The sequence below is a fragment of the Lathyrus oleraceus genome, chromosome 4 (genome assembly GCF_024323335.1).
Source record: "Lathyrus oleraceus cultivar Zhongwan6 chromosome 4, CAAS_Psat_ZW6_1.0, whole genome shotgun sequence".
Taxonomy (NCBI): Eukaryota; Viridiplantae; Streptophyta; class Magnoliopsida; order Fabales; family Fabaceae; genus Lathyrus; species Lathyrus oleraceus.
Window position 1 is genome coordinate 325600149 of NC_066582.1, and position 18806 is coordinate 325618954.

The 18806-nt window shown below is 36.7% G+C and overlaps 1 long non-coding RNA gene across 1 annotated transcript; it reads left to right on the forward strand.

The window, feature by feature from the left end:
* Nucleotides 1-7821: 7821 nt before the first annotated feature.
* Nucleotides 7822-9636, forward strand: LOC127075330 (uncharacterized). Its single transcript, XR_007786384.1, has 2 exons — nt 7822-8524; nt 9308-9636. It is a non-coding gene; the product is annotated as an uncharacterized LOC127075330 (long non-coding RNA).
* The last annotated feature ends 9170 nt before the right edge of the window (nt 9637-18806 follow it).

Below are 18806 nucleotides of genomic sequence, written 5' to 3' on the forward strand. Positions count from 1 at the left end.
CAAAGAACTTCACCAAAATCTGAGAGTTTGGTTGAAGATCATTCTGGATATAATCCACCATCGGCCATCTTCCAGCTCCTCTGACTACATCGATACGGACTAGAAGTGCATCTTGTACTATCTGCACAAAGGGCTGAAGCTGAACCTTCCCTCCCTCCTCTTCAAGTATCTGAGGGACTCCGTTAGAGATACCAGAAACAACATGAAGCCCAATTACATCCCTCTAGGGAGATTAATTTCTGATGTTCTGATAGAGAGTGGGATGGTGGACCACCTCATCTCTATCAATATGATGGAAGACGTCACGTTGGACGTGTGCAAGCCTCTGAAAGCCAAGAATCTGAAGAGCATGAGGCAAATTGACAAGGTCAGAGTCAAACCTACTTTGGACACCTCCTGGGAAGCTCTGAAGGATCATAGAGAGATACCAATGGGATGTATCTTTTATCCAATATTGATCCCCCAGAGGTAATCACCCATTATCTTCAGGATCTGGAAGCCCAGGGAATAGATATTTCTGGGTTCAGCTTTGACTGGTTATCAGAGCAACCAAGAGGAAAAGAGAGTCCTATAAGAAGAAGAAGAATAAGAATAAGACGACTCAGAAGCTGGGAGAATCTTCAGCATCTCAGAAGCAACCTGTGCCTCTGTGCTCCTCAGCACCGTGTAAGTCTCCTATGTTAGAACCTCCCATAAATTTTTGTTCTAGGCAAATTCTCTCATCCCTACCTCAACCAACTCCTATCATCTCTCCGTATGAACTAACCATATTCATCCCCATTCCTTCTGAAACCCACACTTATGAACCAAACACATCCTCACCTCCACTACCACAATTTAACCTCACATTTACCTTAATCCCTATATCTGATGCCATCTTTCTAAACGAACCCATATCACCTCCCTCATCTACCCCCAATTCCCCTCCATACTATGACCTAACCTCAACCTCGGAACATTCAGATATCCCTGAACTAACTTCCCCCACTCTTGTACAACTTCAAGCCACAGCTAAATCTGCACAGACTCGGTCTGTACCAGAAGCCTCTGACCCCATACCACCCCCTTCCGCATCCACTTCAAAACCCCCTGAAACTCTTCCACTTCCTTCTGAACCCATCTTTGAAATCTCTTAACCCATCCACAATCCCTATGAACCTGACCTAACCTTTCCAACCATAGATGAGGTTTTTGCCAAGTTCTTAGAGAACACTACTGCGAGGCTCAGGCGGCTATCTGAAGAATCTAGGCTCAGTGACAATCCTTCTAAAGTTAGGACTTATTGGAACAGATTTCTCAAGTGGATGACATATGAGGTCTTCAAGCTCAAGGGACTTTCTAAACAAGTTAGAAATGACTACATCAGAGGTGATGAAGAGAGACTGGAGGTGCATCTGACGTAGGAAGCTGAAGAAAGGGCCATGAAGGAAGCTGAAGAAAGGGCTAGAAAAGAAGCTGAAGAGAGAGTTGCTGCTGAAGTTGTTGCTGCAGAAGCTGAAGCTAAAGCAAAAGCTGACGCTGAAGAAGCTGCTCGCATAGCTGCAAAAGAAGCTGCGAAGACATCTGAGGTTGCTCTGACTTGAGGAGAATCATCAACATTTGATCTAGATCCTCTGGTTTTCAAGACTCTGGAAGAGCTTCAGAAAGAACAACAACTGGTGAGAGCCAGACTCGACCAACAAGATCAAGTTAACTCCAACATCCAGAACCTGCTTGCTCAGCTACTTCAGAGGATGCCTCCTCCTCCAAACCCTTAGGCACTCTAGGATTAATTGCTTGTAATTTTTTAAGAGTTTTTGCCTATGAGGCTTCCTTCTTATATGCTTTTCTGCTGTGTATCTCTCTGACTTATCAATGAAGTTTTTGCCTTCTGTGATTTACTCTTGCATTTTTTTAACTTTTTGAGTCTGACAAAAAGGGGGAGAAATAAATAACAGCCTTTCTGATGAAATAATATATCTAACTCTCAAAATGAACTGCTTACATTCTAATATTAAAAATGAATTGCGCAACCTAAGTGTTTTACAAGATATATCTAAACAAGGAAAACTGAATCAGTATCTGAGAAACAAGTTAAGCAACCTAAGAAGCTCTGGTAAGAAACTCTCTACCCTAGAAACCCTTTTCTGATACAAATCTATTTAAAACATTTCTAAGTATTAGACTTAGGGGGAGATTGCAAATCTCAGGGGGATTCGTACTCTATCTGACTTTGATTCATTTAAATCTGTATCTTTATAAAGTACCATTGTTTAATTAAAAGTATGAGTTTTTGTCATCATAAAAAAGGGGGAGATTGTTAGAACAAGATTTTGGTTCTGCAATATATCTCTAAGTTTTGATGATAATAAAGAATGAAACAATTTGGTATCCTAATAATTTTCTCTAAGTGTGCAGGTTTCTAAGGAAAAATGAATTTGAGGAAAACGATATCTGGCATCTAACATAGTCCAGAAAAGCTGATCCAACATTGAAGAAATCATATATGGCTCTGAACAAGAACACTTCTGAAAGAATCACATACAAAATCTGACATGAAGTTCATATCTGATGTCTGAAGATTCTACATCTGATGACTCTGCAAGACAACATCAGAAGACACATCTATATGAAGACTATTCAACGAATAACTGTCTGAAGACTAGTTAAGAGAATATCTGAAGACTACCAGCTTCTTCCCAAAGACTCTGACTCTTCTCACTCTGATTCACACTCAGCAAATCATCTGACTCATCGAAATCAGAAACTTAATCAAGAAGTATTCTAAGTATAGTACAAATCTTTATAAGGAAATTATGAATTATGTTCCAAGACCTCTATGGAAAGGACAAAGAAGTTAATACCATTAATTCCCATAATTGACAAGAAATCTCCATTAGTTTCCCTCCAATGGTATCATCTCAAAGTACTATATAAAGGCCTCATCATCATCATGCTGAAGAAGAAGAATACACAAGAATTATATAATACATTTCGATCTACATACTCAATATACTTTCAGTGTAAAGTTCAATAATCACATTGTTGCTCATAGTGTGATCATTAATCCGTGTTCTTAATTGTGTTTACTGCTTACCTAGAAGCACTAAGGCAAACACCCGTACTTCTCTAAATTTGTTGATATTACTCAAGTGACTTGTTTAAGTTTGTAGACTTGAGAGGACTAAGAGATTGTTGAACTCTTAGACGGTTTTGTAATCTATTGAGATTATTGGATTAAGTCCTTATTGAAGGCGAAATCACCTTGGCCGGGTTGCAAAAGTTTCTTGTGTTGTTAGCATTTACTTTCGTGTGAGTGGTGTTGCAAACGTTTTTTATTGTTGTGAAAACAATTCACACCCCCTTTTTCTTGTTTTACTCTACCTTCAACTTATCCCTTCTCCCTTGCAGAAAGTCAATGGTTCTTTTGATGGATTCAAAATCTTCAATCACATATTCTCTTTCTTTCAACCATATCGAGCTATTTTGAGTAAAGCCTCTAACTGGTTCTTCCAATAACTAGAAGACTCCTTAGCGTCCCTCACCTCTTGACATTTCTCTTCCCAAATTCTAGGTGTAACTCGAGAAGCTTCGGTAGATATTTCTTTGAGTCAACACTCTGGTTCGGCCCCTGCTTTTACATGGCGAACAAAAATAGTAAGCTCTTTTATCTGAGATCTAGGTGTATCTCTTATTTTCTTATTCTCCTTAGTAGCAAGATACCACCAATGCTCATTATTTTGACACTCCTATGTTCGTCTTTGTTAACATTTTCCTTATTTGCCTGAAGTTGTGCGTTCTTCCGCTCAAGTTACCATTTTATCTTGTTTTTCTCATTCGTGACTTGTTGAAGATTTAACTGCAACTCTTCATTTTCCTTTCCCAATCTTGCTATGGTAGCTCTTCTTCAGCTTCCTCAATAAGGATATGAGTGAGCTTAGGCTCAGGAAGAGGCATAAGTATCCTAATGATGAAAGGAATTTTTATTATCTCCCCCCTTTCATTGGAAGTTAGGCTCTTTGGTGACCTCATTCACTCTTCCCAAGTCATCTTTTCCTTTTTCGATTGACCTTTCTCCAAGCTTCCTTAATCCTTTGAAACAGTCTAGGATTCTCAACTCCTAAGTCAAGTAGCAGAAAAGCTTCCAAAGAATTCGCATTCGGAGGACCCTCCATTAAGGTACCCAAGTTGTCTCACTGGTAAAACTAGATTGTAATTGAAACAACCCTGAGTCCAAATGAGTGGTAGGTTTAGAAAGTCCCCATAGCTGAATAGGATCTCCATGCCAACATACTCTCTAGAGTACCAGGAAAGATCACTGGATCAGAGTTATCCCAACCTTTGAGGCCAACTATCATATTTCTGCTCCACAAAAGCTCTTGTCTTTGGAAGATGTTCCAAGAACCACTGTTACAAAAGAGGAGAACAACAAGCAATCATTCCCTTCTTCTTTGCAAGTCTATAACTTAGGTAGTAGTAAACATCTTCAAAAAGGGTGGACACAAGATATTCTGTGATGAAGATACTAATGATAGTCATGTCTATGAAACCATCCATATTTGGGAATAAGATAATTCCATAAATAGCCAAGGCAATTGTAGCGTAGCAAGCTTTCTAACTTTCTGCATTCAAGAGGGTATAAGCTCTTTCTAGGAGGAACTTGAGTGAGAAACCTTTGGTATTTCCTTTGACCCCTAGATTGGAGGTAAATTCCTTTTTATCCATGTGAAGGGCCTTAGAAATGACCTCATGTTGCAAAGATTCATCCACCCCCATAAATAATGACTTATTCTTCATGGGATTTCTAATGAGACGCTCAAACTCTTCCAACATTAGTGCTAATTGGAAATCTTGGAACGTGAAACACCTAAAGGGCGGATCATAGGACTGAGCCAAAGTCACCAGTGTTGTATGGTCTACCTTCTGATTCAAAAGTTCAATAAAATTTCCATAGTTCTTCCCAAAGTTAATTCTATATACCATATGCATTTGATAAACAAGCCACGTAGGCTGCTCAAATCAGGCTCTTTAAACTTGAAAGAATAAGTGCTTCTCTTGTTTGATTCCATGCTTCCTAAATTGCTATAACTTATGATTCTTAGATTCCCTAGAAACAAAAAATGTGAATGTCATGTCATGAATATGCAATGTTTTTATGCATTATTTCAGGATCACATGTATAGGTAGGTTCACAATATTGGCTATGATAATAGATATTTTTGATCATTGGAACCCCATGGGTAGGCACTAAAGTTGGTAGGTTCCCAGAGTCATAGATCCTTTTTGAAAATATAATTGCCATGACGAAGGCTCATCAGAAAATAATATCTCAAAATAATCTCGTCTGGGTGAGTTTTTCGTATTGTCCCAACAAGGAAGGCTCCTTGTGGAACTCTACTACACAACCATCGGGTCCAAGGTTCTAACAAGGTTCTCAGAGTCATAGATCGAGGTTGGAAATATTACTGTAAGATAGTAATACGTCCAAGGGATCTCATATGATTAGGGCTTTCGTATTAACCCAACAAGACCTAAGTCTCGTAGGTTAATACTAGAAAACCACCGGAGATGGAAAAGGTTAAAAAAGGTCCATAGAGTCACAAATCTAACTTGAAAACATTACTGCCATGACGAAGGCTCATCAGACAATAACATCTCCAAGAGAATCTACTCCAGGCAAGGTCTTCGTATCGGCCCCACAAGAAAGGCTCCTTGTGAGCCTCTACTACACAACCACCATCTTAATCCTATGGGTTTTCTCAGACTCGGGTAGAGAGCCTATCTCATGAAGTGCCAACAATCAGAGAACCTCATCAACAAAATACGAATCAATCAATAAATCATAAAATAGAAATTACAAAGAAATAATAATAACATAATAAAGAAAGAAAATAGATAAAGTTATCACTCAAATGCAAATTGAACTAAGTTAGGTTTGACTCTCTCTTGCATGGTTGTCGTATATCGAAAAATACGATCCTTCACAGTGGTCGTAGAAAAAATGATTCGAAAAGAGTCGCCACCGCACTTCATTTATTACAATTAAGCAAAAGTAAATATCGATAAAACCTTTGGGAAACGAAAATGGTCGTCACAATCAAATTCGAGTCCGAGAGCCGATTACACAAGGGGAAGGTATTAGCACCCCTCATGTCCAACGGGAAACTTTTAGTCTAATTTGCGATTTGAATGTTAGCTAAAAGTTATTTATTTTCATCGAGTGAATAAATGAAAGGAAACCTCAAAAGGGGGAAAATGAGGTTTTTTATTAGTGTGCTCGCCAAGATCTCGCAATCTAGTGCCTACGTATCCTTATAGTGCAATAAGGAAATCAGAGCATTCGTAGCTCGAGGAACTACAATTTGTTGGTGATTTTTAATGAACAACTGTTTAGATCACGTTCTAAAGGCTAAACACTGGCTTGTCTACTCTCGGTGGAGGCTTAAGCACTATTTGATTATGCGCGTTAGAAAGGATTAAACAGTGTTCTTTCTGAAAAGAGTTTTAATCACCCGGTAGTGACAAGTCGAATTAATATGTTGAATGCTTTGATTGGATGACGATTACTCGGATAGTCGAGTAAGACAACTCGTACCCAAATGATCGAGGAAAGGAATCGAAGGCTCTAGATCATCTCCCTTTTCATCCCTAATTATAAAAAGATTTGATAATAGTTAAGGTATTTTAAATGGATGACGGACACTTGAATGTTCGAGTAAGACAACTCGCATCCAAGTATTCGGGAAAGGAAATAGAAGGCTTTAAACCACTTCCTTTTTCATCTAAGTGATTATGATAATAAGTTTGTGTATGGTTGATGTTTTTTAGATAAACGACAAATATTTGAATAATCAAGTAGGACAACTCATATCCAAGTATTAGAGGAGAGGAATCAAAGCCTCTAGACCATCTCCCTTTTTGTTTAGTTTATTATGAAAATGATTTGACTTAAATGGTTTAGAAGTTTTTAAGAGAAATGACAATTGTTTGATTAATCGAGTAAGGGAACTCGCTTTCAAACAATCAAGGAGAGGAGTTGAAGACTCAAAACCATCCCCCTTTTCATTTCTAAATGAAAGGGTGTTTAATCGTGACTATGTATTTTAATTTGATTTGAATAAAAACACCCGATGTTGGATCGAGGTTTTAAATTTGTGTTTATGGATAAATTGGATTATATTTGGTGAATCAGCCATATAATTAATTAATTAAAATGGAATAGGTCTCATTGTAAGAAAGCCCAAGAGTAATCTATGTGAGGTTGTCGGTGATGCTTAAAAGCGACCGACTTGCAAAAGCATCAAAATGGGGCTCTATATTGAATCGAGAAACATATGACCCTTAAAAGGTTTAATCATGATCTTGCAAAAGTATCAAAATGGGGCTCTATATTGAATCGAGAAACATATGACCCTTAAACGGTTTAATCATGATTATAAGGCTTCATACGTGATTTACGAGAAATTACATCAATAAATAAATCAAACAAGCACAAAGTACTAATTTAAACAAATTCAAAGAATATGAACAATTTACTAAACTATTTTAGTAGAATTAAAAATCAAAAGTATTAATGAATTAACTTAAACAAAATAAAGTTTATTCAAGACATTTAAATAATTTAAATTAACAAAATTTATTCACAATAGTTAGTGATTAAATTAAATAGATTTTAATATATTGAAATGTTAATTTATTAATTAAACTAAGGTAATTAATAAAATATCCTATTAATTAATCATAAAAAAAAGAAAAAAAAGAAGCGGGTTTCTCCTAAAAAAGGGCCTATTAGGGTGCTTCAGGAAGCAAATAAAGAGGTGGGAAAAAGAAAACAAATAGTCTAGCATCGGAGGCCCACATACCCAAGGAGGGTCCATTGGACCTCCAATCAACCCTGTTGACTCAGGAAAGAAAACAGGATCGTCAGATCTGTAGATTTGTCTCGGTCCCTCGATTCGAAGGGTGGAAAGCACAAAACACAAAAAGGCCAAAGGTGGAGGATCACACAAGATCCGATGAAGAGGTCACTTGGCCTGTGACAAGTGTCCATGGAAGAGACACTTGCCGTCACAATGGAAGGTCCAAACCCCACACTTAAAAACACGAAGACCTCTCAAACCCTCCTTATTTTGCATTAGCTATCTCTTTCTTCATTTAAACAAATGCTCTACACTTGGAGCTTACCGGAGTCCTCGAACTCGCCGGAGAAGGTGGTGGCGCACGGTGGCCACCGCCGTATTCTCCGACCACCACCCAGAAACCCAAACGAACAACACAAACCCCCGCTTATTTTGGCCCGTGATTACGAATCCGGCCTCAAAACAACCAAAGTCCCACCCAAAACTCCAGATCAGAAACCCTAAAACAAAAACCCTAACCCAAACAAAATGAATTAAAATCCACAATCAAGGGCAAATCGAGCAATTACTAGAGGAACAAGGATCAACAAAAGGAGTTCTACACCATAACAATTTCAAAAAGGCGAGAAGATCTCAAAATAACCTAATCAGAGTGAATCCGACGTGATTCTGGAAACAACTCAAAGGTACATAGTCTCCTCTTCCTATTTGTTTAAATGTTTGCCTCCTTGTTGTGTAGTTCTGGTTCCTCTTCTCTTGTTCTTTGTACTCCTTCTTGATTTGTTTGTTTGGAGTCTTAGCCTCACTCTAATCAGAGCTCTGTTGTGAGCTCTTAGAAAGAGTTTGAGAAATGAAGCTTTTTAGTGTGGATCTAGGTGAGTTTTAGTAGCTTTCTGGTAGTAAAAATTTTATCCCCTTGTATGACTGAAATGAGGCAGCCTTTATAGTGTGAAGAGAGTGAGTATGAAAACCTAAACTCGTGTGAGATTTAGAGATAATTCATGTGAAGTTTTTTTTAAATCCAAAATGAGCTAGTGGTTTTTCTTTGTGACTTACTCCCTTGTGAGAGTTTTGAAGCATCCCTTATTTTGTGGAGAAAAATCATTTTCACGGTTTTGTGTGGTCTCATTTTGTACTTCCTATTTGAAAATATATGTTGCTTTTTCATGATTGGTGGTACGTTCTTACAAATGTTTTTATTTTTGATTTTGTTGTCCCCTTTTGTGATGTACGTATGCACCACGATTACCACCTCTAAATTTGTTGCAAATGTGATGATACCAACTTTGTTTATATGGTATCTTATTTAAATATGCTATAATACATGAAGGTACCATGATGCTTGAATGGTTGTACGCCCATGTTGTCATGACTATGCATATGTCATTTGGTCCCTGTACTTTGTAACCTGCAGACATTATGGAATTTATCTGACTTATTTTCTTTGTCTTTCCTCCTTGCATATGCAGATGACTTGGAGCTTGAAGAAAAAATAAGGTTTGGCTTGATGCCAACATGTGGGTGACACGAGGTCTTTACAAGTTGGGGCTAGGAATTATCATAAAGTAGAAGGCGAGAGAAAACACGATGCTCCAAGGAGAAAGGCTGGCTTGATACATCTTCAAACTTGAAGATTTTTAATTTTCTTTGTATTGGGACTCTATGGAATAGATAAAACACCTTATTTGTAAAATAATTTTTAAATGTAACACTTTTTGAATTATGTACTAATAGTAACAATGCTCATGTAATGCCTACCTTTATTCAATGAAACAAAATCCCCCTTTTTTTACTGCAAGATGATAATCTTGTCTCACTTCTTAACTAATTTCCAAAACTTGATTAATAATGAGACAAATAACCAAAATAAAATCTAATTTATAAACATAATGAAAAGAAATAAAAGAGAAAAGAAATAAAAGAGGGACCTTAGAAGAATCAAACCCCAAGTTCCCAATCCTTATCTTTTTGACTTATTTTCTAATTATTTCCAAGAGCAATAATAAATAGTGATGTGAACACAAAACAAACTAAGCCAATGGACAAGTATTTAGTAATGCTAGAAAAATGACTTAACTCCACAACTTGTCCCTTAAGATAATGAACCTTGCCGCATGTTTTCTTATTTCCCAATTATCAAACAATTTAGAACTTAGGGATGGATCCGCAAAGGTTCCTATATGTGACTATAAAACTTAAAAAGACAAAGTAATTCATCAAGCCCACCACTCAACCTACCAAGTCCATAACTCATGCAAAAAAATATTGAGATTCTCTTTCTAAAACGAGCCAAGCGCACAACCACTTGCAAATAAAAAACACAATCCCATGTGACTCAACTTAAGTTCACCGAAATTTACAAAAACAAAGTTAACATAGATCAATTAATTGTGAATGAGTTTAATCATATTTTAATGTAGTGATGCCATGGCTAATGCTTTGGAGTGCGAGGGATATGCAAGTCATGGTTTGTTAATGCAATATTAATTAGGACCTCTAATAATACTAAGAACGATTGTATGCAAATTAGGAATGAAGACATGTTATGCACAAATCTACTACTTGGATTCTAAACTTCAAATGATCATGGCCAAGGGCCAAATGGTCGTCTTAACTCAACATCAGAAAGGTGCAAGGTCCAATAATCAAAACTTTGAGTAAGGGGTATACATTGTAATACCTCCTGTACATCTACGCAAGAAAAAAAAGGCAGGACAAAATTAGGGTACGACACACCGCTCTAATAAACCTCGGTAACCACAAACGGGCCTGACCACTTGGACTTCAGCTTTCCTGGAAATAATCTCAAACATGAATTAAACAGTAATACATGTTGGCCTACATGAAAGTTCCTCCTTACGAGCTTCTTTTCAGGATATATTTTGGTCCCTTCCTTATAAATTAACACATTTTCATATGCAGACACTCACATCTCCTCCAATTCATCCAATTTCAATAACCTCTTCCACCCAGCCAAATTTTCATCCAAAAATTAGGAATTTTACCGTCCAATATGCTTTATGCTCCAATTCGACAGGAAGATGACGTGTTTTCCCATATACCAGTTGATACCGAGAGAAACACAAATGTGTTTTGAAAGCTGTTGTGTATGCCTATAGGTGTCATCCAATTTTGTTGACCAATCCTTTCGTGACGCTGCCATAATTTTCTCCAAAATTTTCTTTAGTTGTCTGTTTAATACTTCAACTTGACTGTAAGTCTTAGGATGATATGATGTTGACACCTTATGTTTAACATTATATTTTTCCAATAGTCTTTCCAAATACCTATTGCAAAAATGTGTCCCTCCATCATTGATTAATACCCTGGGTACACCGAACCTGTAAAAATATTCTTTTTCAAAAAAATAGTAACAATTCGGGTATCATTAGCACTGCAAGCAATTGCCTCCACCCATTCAGTAACATAATCAAGACATACAAGAACATAAAGATGTATATTTTATTGGGGAAATGGACCCATGAAATCAATTCCCCAACAATCAAATGGTTCTACTTCAAGCATATTATTTTTTGTGAGAAGCTCCTCGTATCCTCTTATAGTCAACTCACTATGAGATCTATTATTTGTTTCTACCATGTTAAACCCTCTAGTATTTTCAAAGTTGTATTCATTTAGACTCATCTTTTTTATTAGCTCTTTTACCCGATGTTCAGTCAGTGTTCTGATTGTACCTCCCGCAGATGCATCTAAAAGCATTCATACTTGTGTTTGGAGACCCTTTACAAAATTGTGCATTTGTTCCATATTGCTCATATTATGATCAGAGCATCTGCTTAACAATAATTTAAACCTCTCCCAATAATCGTAAAGAGATTCAGTCTCTTGTTTTTCAAAGTGTGTAATTTTAGCTTTCCTCTTCGCAAAATGTGTTATAGTGAAGAGTCTTTACATAAATTTATCTTCCAATTCTCTCTAAGTTCTGATTACTCCATTTGGAAGATATATTAACCAATCCTTCACTCTCCCCACCAAAGAGAAGCTGAATAATTTCAGTTCAACCTGATCCTCTGTAATATCCTCTGGTTGACACATCAATGTTGTCTCATGGAACCTTGTTAGATGTTCCCATGGGTCACTGGTTGCGTTCCCGTCAAATGGCTTATCCCTCAAATCTGAAAGCACTGAGTATTTGATGTTGAAATTTATGGGAGTTGAGGGAATGAACTCCAAGGAGACATGTGATGCGTTAGTAGGCCTATAGTAGTCCCCCATACTCTATGTTCTTGGTTCGACCATGGTAAATTTTTTAACACATATGCCTTGCACTGTTCTAACAATCTTCCCCTTTTTGATGATGACAAAACATGTATTTTGATGAACAATTTTGTACAGGGTAATCATACAAGAATACATCTTACAGAAGCACAAATCTCCTCCTGAGATGTATAGTCCTATAAAGATAAAATCAGAATGAAAGAACACTTTCCTGATTTACCTTTTGAAGTACCAGAGTGAATATTCAGTTAGAATCTGGTTTATCTTCAGAAGTTAGTTGATGTTGTCTAGAGCACTGGTTGATAACATCATCATTCTGATAGGTTTTACTTCATAATCTTTTCTTTAGAAACTTTTCTTCATAAACGTTTCTTCTTTGAAGGATAAGTTTTTCAGAACCTTGATTTTTCAGAAGTATGATTTTCAGAAGTAGCACACTCAGAACCGTTCTGATTCTTGAGAAATAATCCTGTAAAAACACTTAAAAAACTTTTTTCAAAGTATTTGTTAACATAAGCATTTGATAAATGTTTGGGTTTGTACTTAGGAATTTAGATATCAAAATAAACACTTAATTCTCCCCTTTAGAAAGTTATGCTTTCTCCCCCTTTGTCATCAATCAAAAAGATAAAAGGAAAAAAGTAAAATAAAGAGAAACAAAATATTTTTCATTAAGAGAGTGCTAATAGGAAGTGCATAGTACAATGAAAAGAAGCAAAAGAAGATTGTAAGAAAGTTAAAGTAAATAAAATCTATGGGTTATGGGGAGGAGGTGGGGGAGAAGGAGGAAGTCTTAACAAAATCAGCTGGAACATAAAATCTTGCTTATCCGGAAGCTTATTGACCTTTGCATTATCAGCCTTATTCTGCTCGATTATTCTCATAAGAGAAACTAGGATAGGCTAAGAAGTAGAAGCTTCTGAGAAGACTATCTGATTAGGAGCTTCTTCCATAGCAGAGTCTTGAGGTTCAAGAGCAGCAGGTTCTGAAGCCAATTCAATGTGTTGAACAATCTTGTTTTCGGAGAAGCTTCTTCTTATTCCATATCTTTTGGAGAGGCTTCCTTGATTTCTGGTGCAGGAAGGCGTAATAGGGTATTTCTCAGCTTCCACAATTCTATTAAGGGCACAAACCCAGAACGGAATTTGCTTTCAGCAAGAGTGTACCCAAGATCCTTTAGCTTGGAAATCTCGGAGTTCATCCAGCTTTTATAAGCTTCCCAGGCTGAATCACTGGCAAAAGGGTTTGCAAAAGAATGATTGACAGTCATTGCTTTCTCCAAACGTCTTTTAGATTCAGAGTCAAAATCAGTCAGAACCTTACCAAGGTCAGGGGAGGATTTTGCTTGTATTTTTGGGCATTTTATGGTGAGGTTGATTATGGACTCATCAAAGTCAGGACTAAAGATAGAAGGATATGTTGGTTGAATAATGGGAGGTGGTTATGGTGAGGTGATTTATGGTTCAAAGTTAAACATTTCTTCAGGAGTGCCGTCAGAAACATGTCCGTCAGAAACACTTCTTGCAGGAGATGTTCTAGGTGTTGTAAAGTTTGGATTAGTTGGTTAGGGAGTATAAACAATTTGTGGTGGTGAGATGGGTGAAATTTGTAACTGTGGAGGAGATAATGGTGGTGGTATTTTTGTTGTTCTAAAACAGGAGCAAAAACTAAAGGAGTTTATGTGATTGGACTTTCTGTAACTGAAGTTTTTATTATGGGATTTGATATTGGTGGTGGAATTTCTATGATTGGGGTTGATATTTGTGGGTTTGATTCTGGTGGTGGAATTGGAATTGGTTCAGAAATAGTGGATTGAGATGGAGGGGAAATTGGTACAATTCTAGAAGAAATTGAATCAGAATTTAAATAAGTGTTATTAGAAGGAAGCTTACTAGAAACTCTTGAAGACTGGATGACCCCATAAGTATCTTTCAGAATCATTGCCTTATGACGCTCACTTAGAGGCACCTCATCTTCGTCCTGAAAGATAACAATCTTCTTCTTCTTTTGAGCCCTAGAAGATCCTTCGCTTTTGAACTCCTTCTTTCTTTTTCCATGGACATCAGGATAAGTTTCCGGAACGTTAAACGGATCCACCAGAGGTTCAATTCCATCCTTCAGACAACTATCCAAGTAAGCCATCAGAACCTGTGGAGGATCAATTTTGGTGAACATAAGGTAGTTCTCAAGGGGATTTCTTGTACCACAGATATCATCCTTAGTCAACATGACACATGGTCTTTGAAATCTGGAGATAAGACCCATACTCTTCAGATTCTTCCCCCAGAAGACTTTACCAGTGTCTTTCACCAGCTCTTCTGTTAAACCACTGACCAGAACCTCATCCACCAGACCGCTTTCCACCAGAATATATGAAATCAATCTTCCATTGGGAGTGAATTTTCTCCTAGCCTTCTTGGATGATCCACCAGTTCTGGATTCTTTGATAGAATCCCTTATGAACTTAAACAGAAGTGATGGAAGTCCCAGCTTGACACCTTTTTCCATAAGAAATAACATGATTTTCTGATGTGTGTTGATGTAGTCAGAACTGTTTGTACTTGACCTGTGGTCGATGCAACCCAAAATGATCTTGAACCAAACCCTTAGGTTCCTTGTTAAGTCCTTAGCACTAGGACCCTTTTCATCAGTGGAATTGGTTTCTTCTTTGAAGACGATATGAGAAATATCAGCATCTCTCTTAGTAGTGATGGTTGCATTGTGAACCCTCTTTCCTTTGCCATCATGACCAATAATGTACGTTATGGACTTCTCAGTGATGACTATCTTACTATTCATGACATAGGAAGTTATGCTTTCCCTCTCAACAGTTACATGAACCCAAAATTGCTTTACCAACACAAGACAAACTGGGTCTGCGAGTCTCTCGAAGAAGGTGTTCCATCCTTGAACGTTCAACGTTTCAGTGAAATCAAAACTGTTATCCTTTAGGTTTTTGAAATCAACGATGGTTTCACACATCACTGTTAACTCATTGACTTTAGTGTGAGGGGTTAACTCAGGTATTCCTTCCAACATGTTGTTGCTTTTAGTTGTCTTTGAATATTTTTGTTGTTCAACCATTTGATTTGAAGAAGATGAAGATGAAGAATAGTTACAGAGAGAGAGAGAGAGAGAGAGAGAGAGAGAGAGAGAGAGAGAGAGAGAGAGTGTGTTTGAAGTTTGAAAACTTGAAAGTGTGGGAGAATTGTGTGCGTAGTGTGAAAATGTAAGTGAAGTGCGTTTAAATAGAAAATTTTACAATGATGACAAAAAGGAGTGCGCAGTCATAGGGGGGAGTGTAAAGGTTTCGACCTAATTCCAGGAATTGTTAAACCTAATGTGTCACGCTTTTACCACGCATGCTCAAAAAGTGGGATAGCTGTCGCCACTAAGAACCACATGAAATCAAACGACAAGATAATCATTAAATGCAACAACTATTCAGAATCAAGAAGACAAATTGATAAGATTGCTTATGATCAGAACCTTTATAATTCATGAAAACTTCCTTACTTTAGAAAGCTCATGTTTCAGAGTCAGAAAGAAAACAATCTCATGATCTAATCCATAGTTATGAAGACTTTCACATTATGAAAAACATCTTTTCATTCTGAACATAATTTCATAAATAGATTTTTCATAATGAACATAAATCTATCTTAAGCAAGGGGTTTTGTAAAGATATCATCCCATTGATGGTCTGTATCAACAAATTTTAAGTGAAAAATTCCCTTCTAAACATAGTCACGTAAACAGTGATGTTTTATTTCAATATGCTTAGACCTAGAATGCAAGATAGGCTTCTTAGATAAACAAATATCAGAAGTATTATCATAGAGAATAGGAATGTTACTCTCAGATATTTGATAATCTTCCAGCTGACTTTTCATCCAGAGTATCTGAGTGCTTCATCTAGAAGCTGCAATGTATTCAGCTTCAGCTGTTGAGAGAACAATTGTTGACTGTCTCTTGCTGGACCATGAGGTAAAGTTATCTCCCAGAAATTGGCAACTTCAAGAAGTACTTTTTCTTTCATTCTATCCCCCGCATAGTTAGCGTCACACTAGCCTACTAATTTATACTCACTTGATTTTCTATAAAATAAACCAAGGTTAGTAGTACCTTTAAGATACCTAAAGATTCTCTTAACAGTAGTTAAGTAAGTTTCCCTAGGATTTGATTGGAAGTGAGCACATAAGCAGACACTAAATAAGATATCAGGTCTAGAAGCGGTTAAATATAAAAGAGAACCTATCATACCTCTGAATAGCTTCTGATTTACCTTACTACTTACCTCTTCTTTTTCTAGAATACATGTAGGATGCATTGGAGTCTTTGCTAGCTTGCATTTTGATAAGTTGAATTTCTTCAGAAGTTCCTTTGTATATTTACTTTGATGAATATAAGCGCCTTTTAACCTTTGATCAATCTGGAATCCAATAAAGAACTTAAGTTCTCTCATCAGACTCATTTCGAATTCTGCCTACATAGACTTAGCAAAATCCTTGCACAACGACGCATTAGCAGAACCAAAAATAATATCATCAACGTATATTTGCACAACCAGAATGTCATTCTAAAAGGTTTTACAAAAGAGTGTTGTGTCCACTTTCCCTCTGGTAAAATCATTTTCCAATAGAAAGTTACTTTTGACCATACAAAAGATTTTTTCAATTTAAAAACAAAATCAGGATTTTGAGAACTTTCAAAACCAGGAGGTTGATGCACATATACTTCTTCAGAAATATATCCATTCAGGAATGCACTCTTAACATCCATCTGATAAAGGATGATGTTGTGGTTGACTGCAAAAGAAATTAAAAGACAAAGAGACTCTAACCTGGAAATTAGACCAAAGGTTTATGTATAGTCTATATCTTCTTGCTGACTATAACCTTGTGCTACCAGTCAATCTTTGTTTCTGACAACTTCTCCTTTCTCATTCATCTTGCTTCTGAAGACCCATCTGGTTCCAATGACATGGAACCCTTTTGGTTTCTGAACAATAACCCAGACATCGTTTATGGTAAATTGGTTCAGTTATTCTTCCATATCCTGAATCCATTCATTATCCAGAAGAGATTCATCAATGGATGTAGGTTCTATGAGAGACACCAAACCTAGAAGAGGTTCTTCAGAATGTCTGAATGAAGATCTGGTTCTGACTGGAGCATTCTTGTCTCCCAGAATCAATTCTTTATAATGAGAAATTCTTGATCTGGTGTTCTTCTGATGAGCTGGATCATCTATTGCTTATGGTTGAGTCGTTTCTTCAAATTCTTTGGCTTTTCCTTTTGAGTCTTTTTCTCTAGAGATAAAGTCTTTGGATTCTGGAAGATTAATCTTCAGATCTGTAAATTTCTCAACTAGCTTTGACTTTTCAGGGTCACGCTTATCATTGAATCTAACATGAATTGATTCCTCAACAATTCTTACTTCTGCATTAAAGATTTTGTAGCCTTTAAAGCATTCATAATATCATAATAGTAAACACTTTTATGACTTAGAGTCAAACTTGCCAAGATTATCTTTAGTGTTTAACATAAAACATTCATATCCAAAAGGACAGAAGTAATAAATGTTGGGCTTTTTGTTCTTCCACAATTCATAAGGAGTCTTACCCAAAATAGGTTGGATAGAAATCCTGTTCGGAATATAATATGTTGTGTTGACTGCTTCTGCCCAGAAATGCTTAGCCATATCAGTTTCTTGGATCATGGTGCATGCCATTTCTTGCAAAGTCCTATTCTTCCTTTCTACAACTCTATTTTGCCGTGGAGTTCTAGGACAAGAGAAATCATGTGAAATACCAGTTGAATCAAAAATATTTTCAAAATGTTTGTTTTCAAATTCTCCACCATGATCACTTCTGACTTTGACTATTTTGCAATTCATTTCTGTTTGGACTAGTGAGCAGAAGGTAGAAAATACAGAATATGACTCATCCTTGTGCTTTAAGAAGTTTACCTATGTCCAATGACTGTAGTCATAAACTATGACCAATCCATTGATATAAGCAGTTTTCAATGGTCCAAACAAATCAATGTGAAGAAGTTCTAACATTTAGAGGTAGAAACAACAGTTTTTTCTTTGAAAGATGTTTTAGAAAACTTGCCTTTTTGACATGCTTCACAAAGAACATCTCAAGCAAACTTCAGTTTGGGTAGACCTCCGACTAACTCAAGCTTATTTAGCTGAGAAATCCTTTTCATGCTAACATGGCCCAAACTTTTATGCCGGACCCATTTCTCCTCATTAACAGACATTAGACATTTTACATTTTGATCTTCAAGATCAGAAAGTCTAATTTTATAAATGTTGTTTTTCCTCTTTCCGTTAAAAAGAATTGTGCCATCTTTCTGACTAACAACCTTATAAGACTTTTGATTAAAGATGATATCATAACCATTGTCACTAAGTTGACTAATAGACAATAGGTTATGCATTAGACCATCAACTAAAAGAACATTAGTAATAGAAGGAAGTTTACCGTTACCAATGGTTCCAGAGACAATGATCTTCCCTTTCTAGTTTCCTCCAAAACCAACAAAGCCTCCAAGCTTAATTTCCAAATCTTGGAACATAAACCTTATGTCCGTCATGTGTCACGAGCATTCATTGTCCGGGTACCATGATTGGTGTATCAACTGAGCTATTAAGGATGTCTGCAACAAAATTTATTTTATCCTTAGGTACCCACTTTTTGGGTCCTCTTTTGTTAGTTTC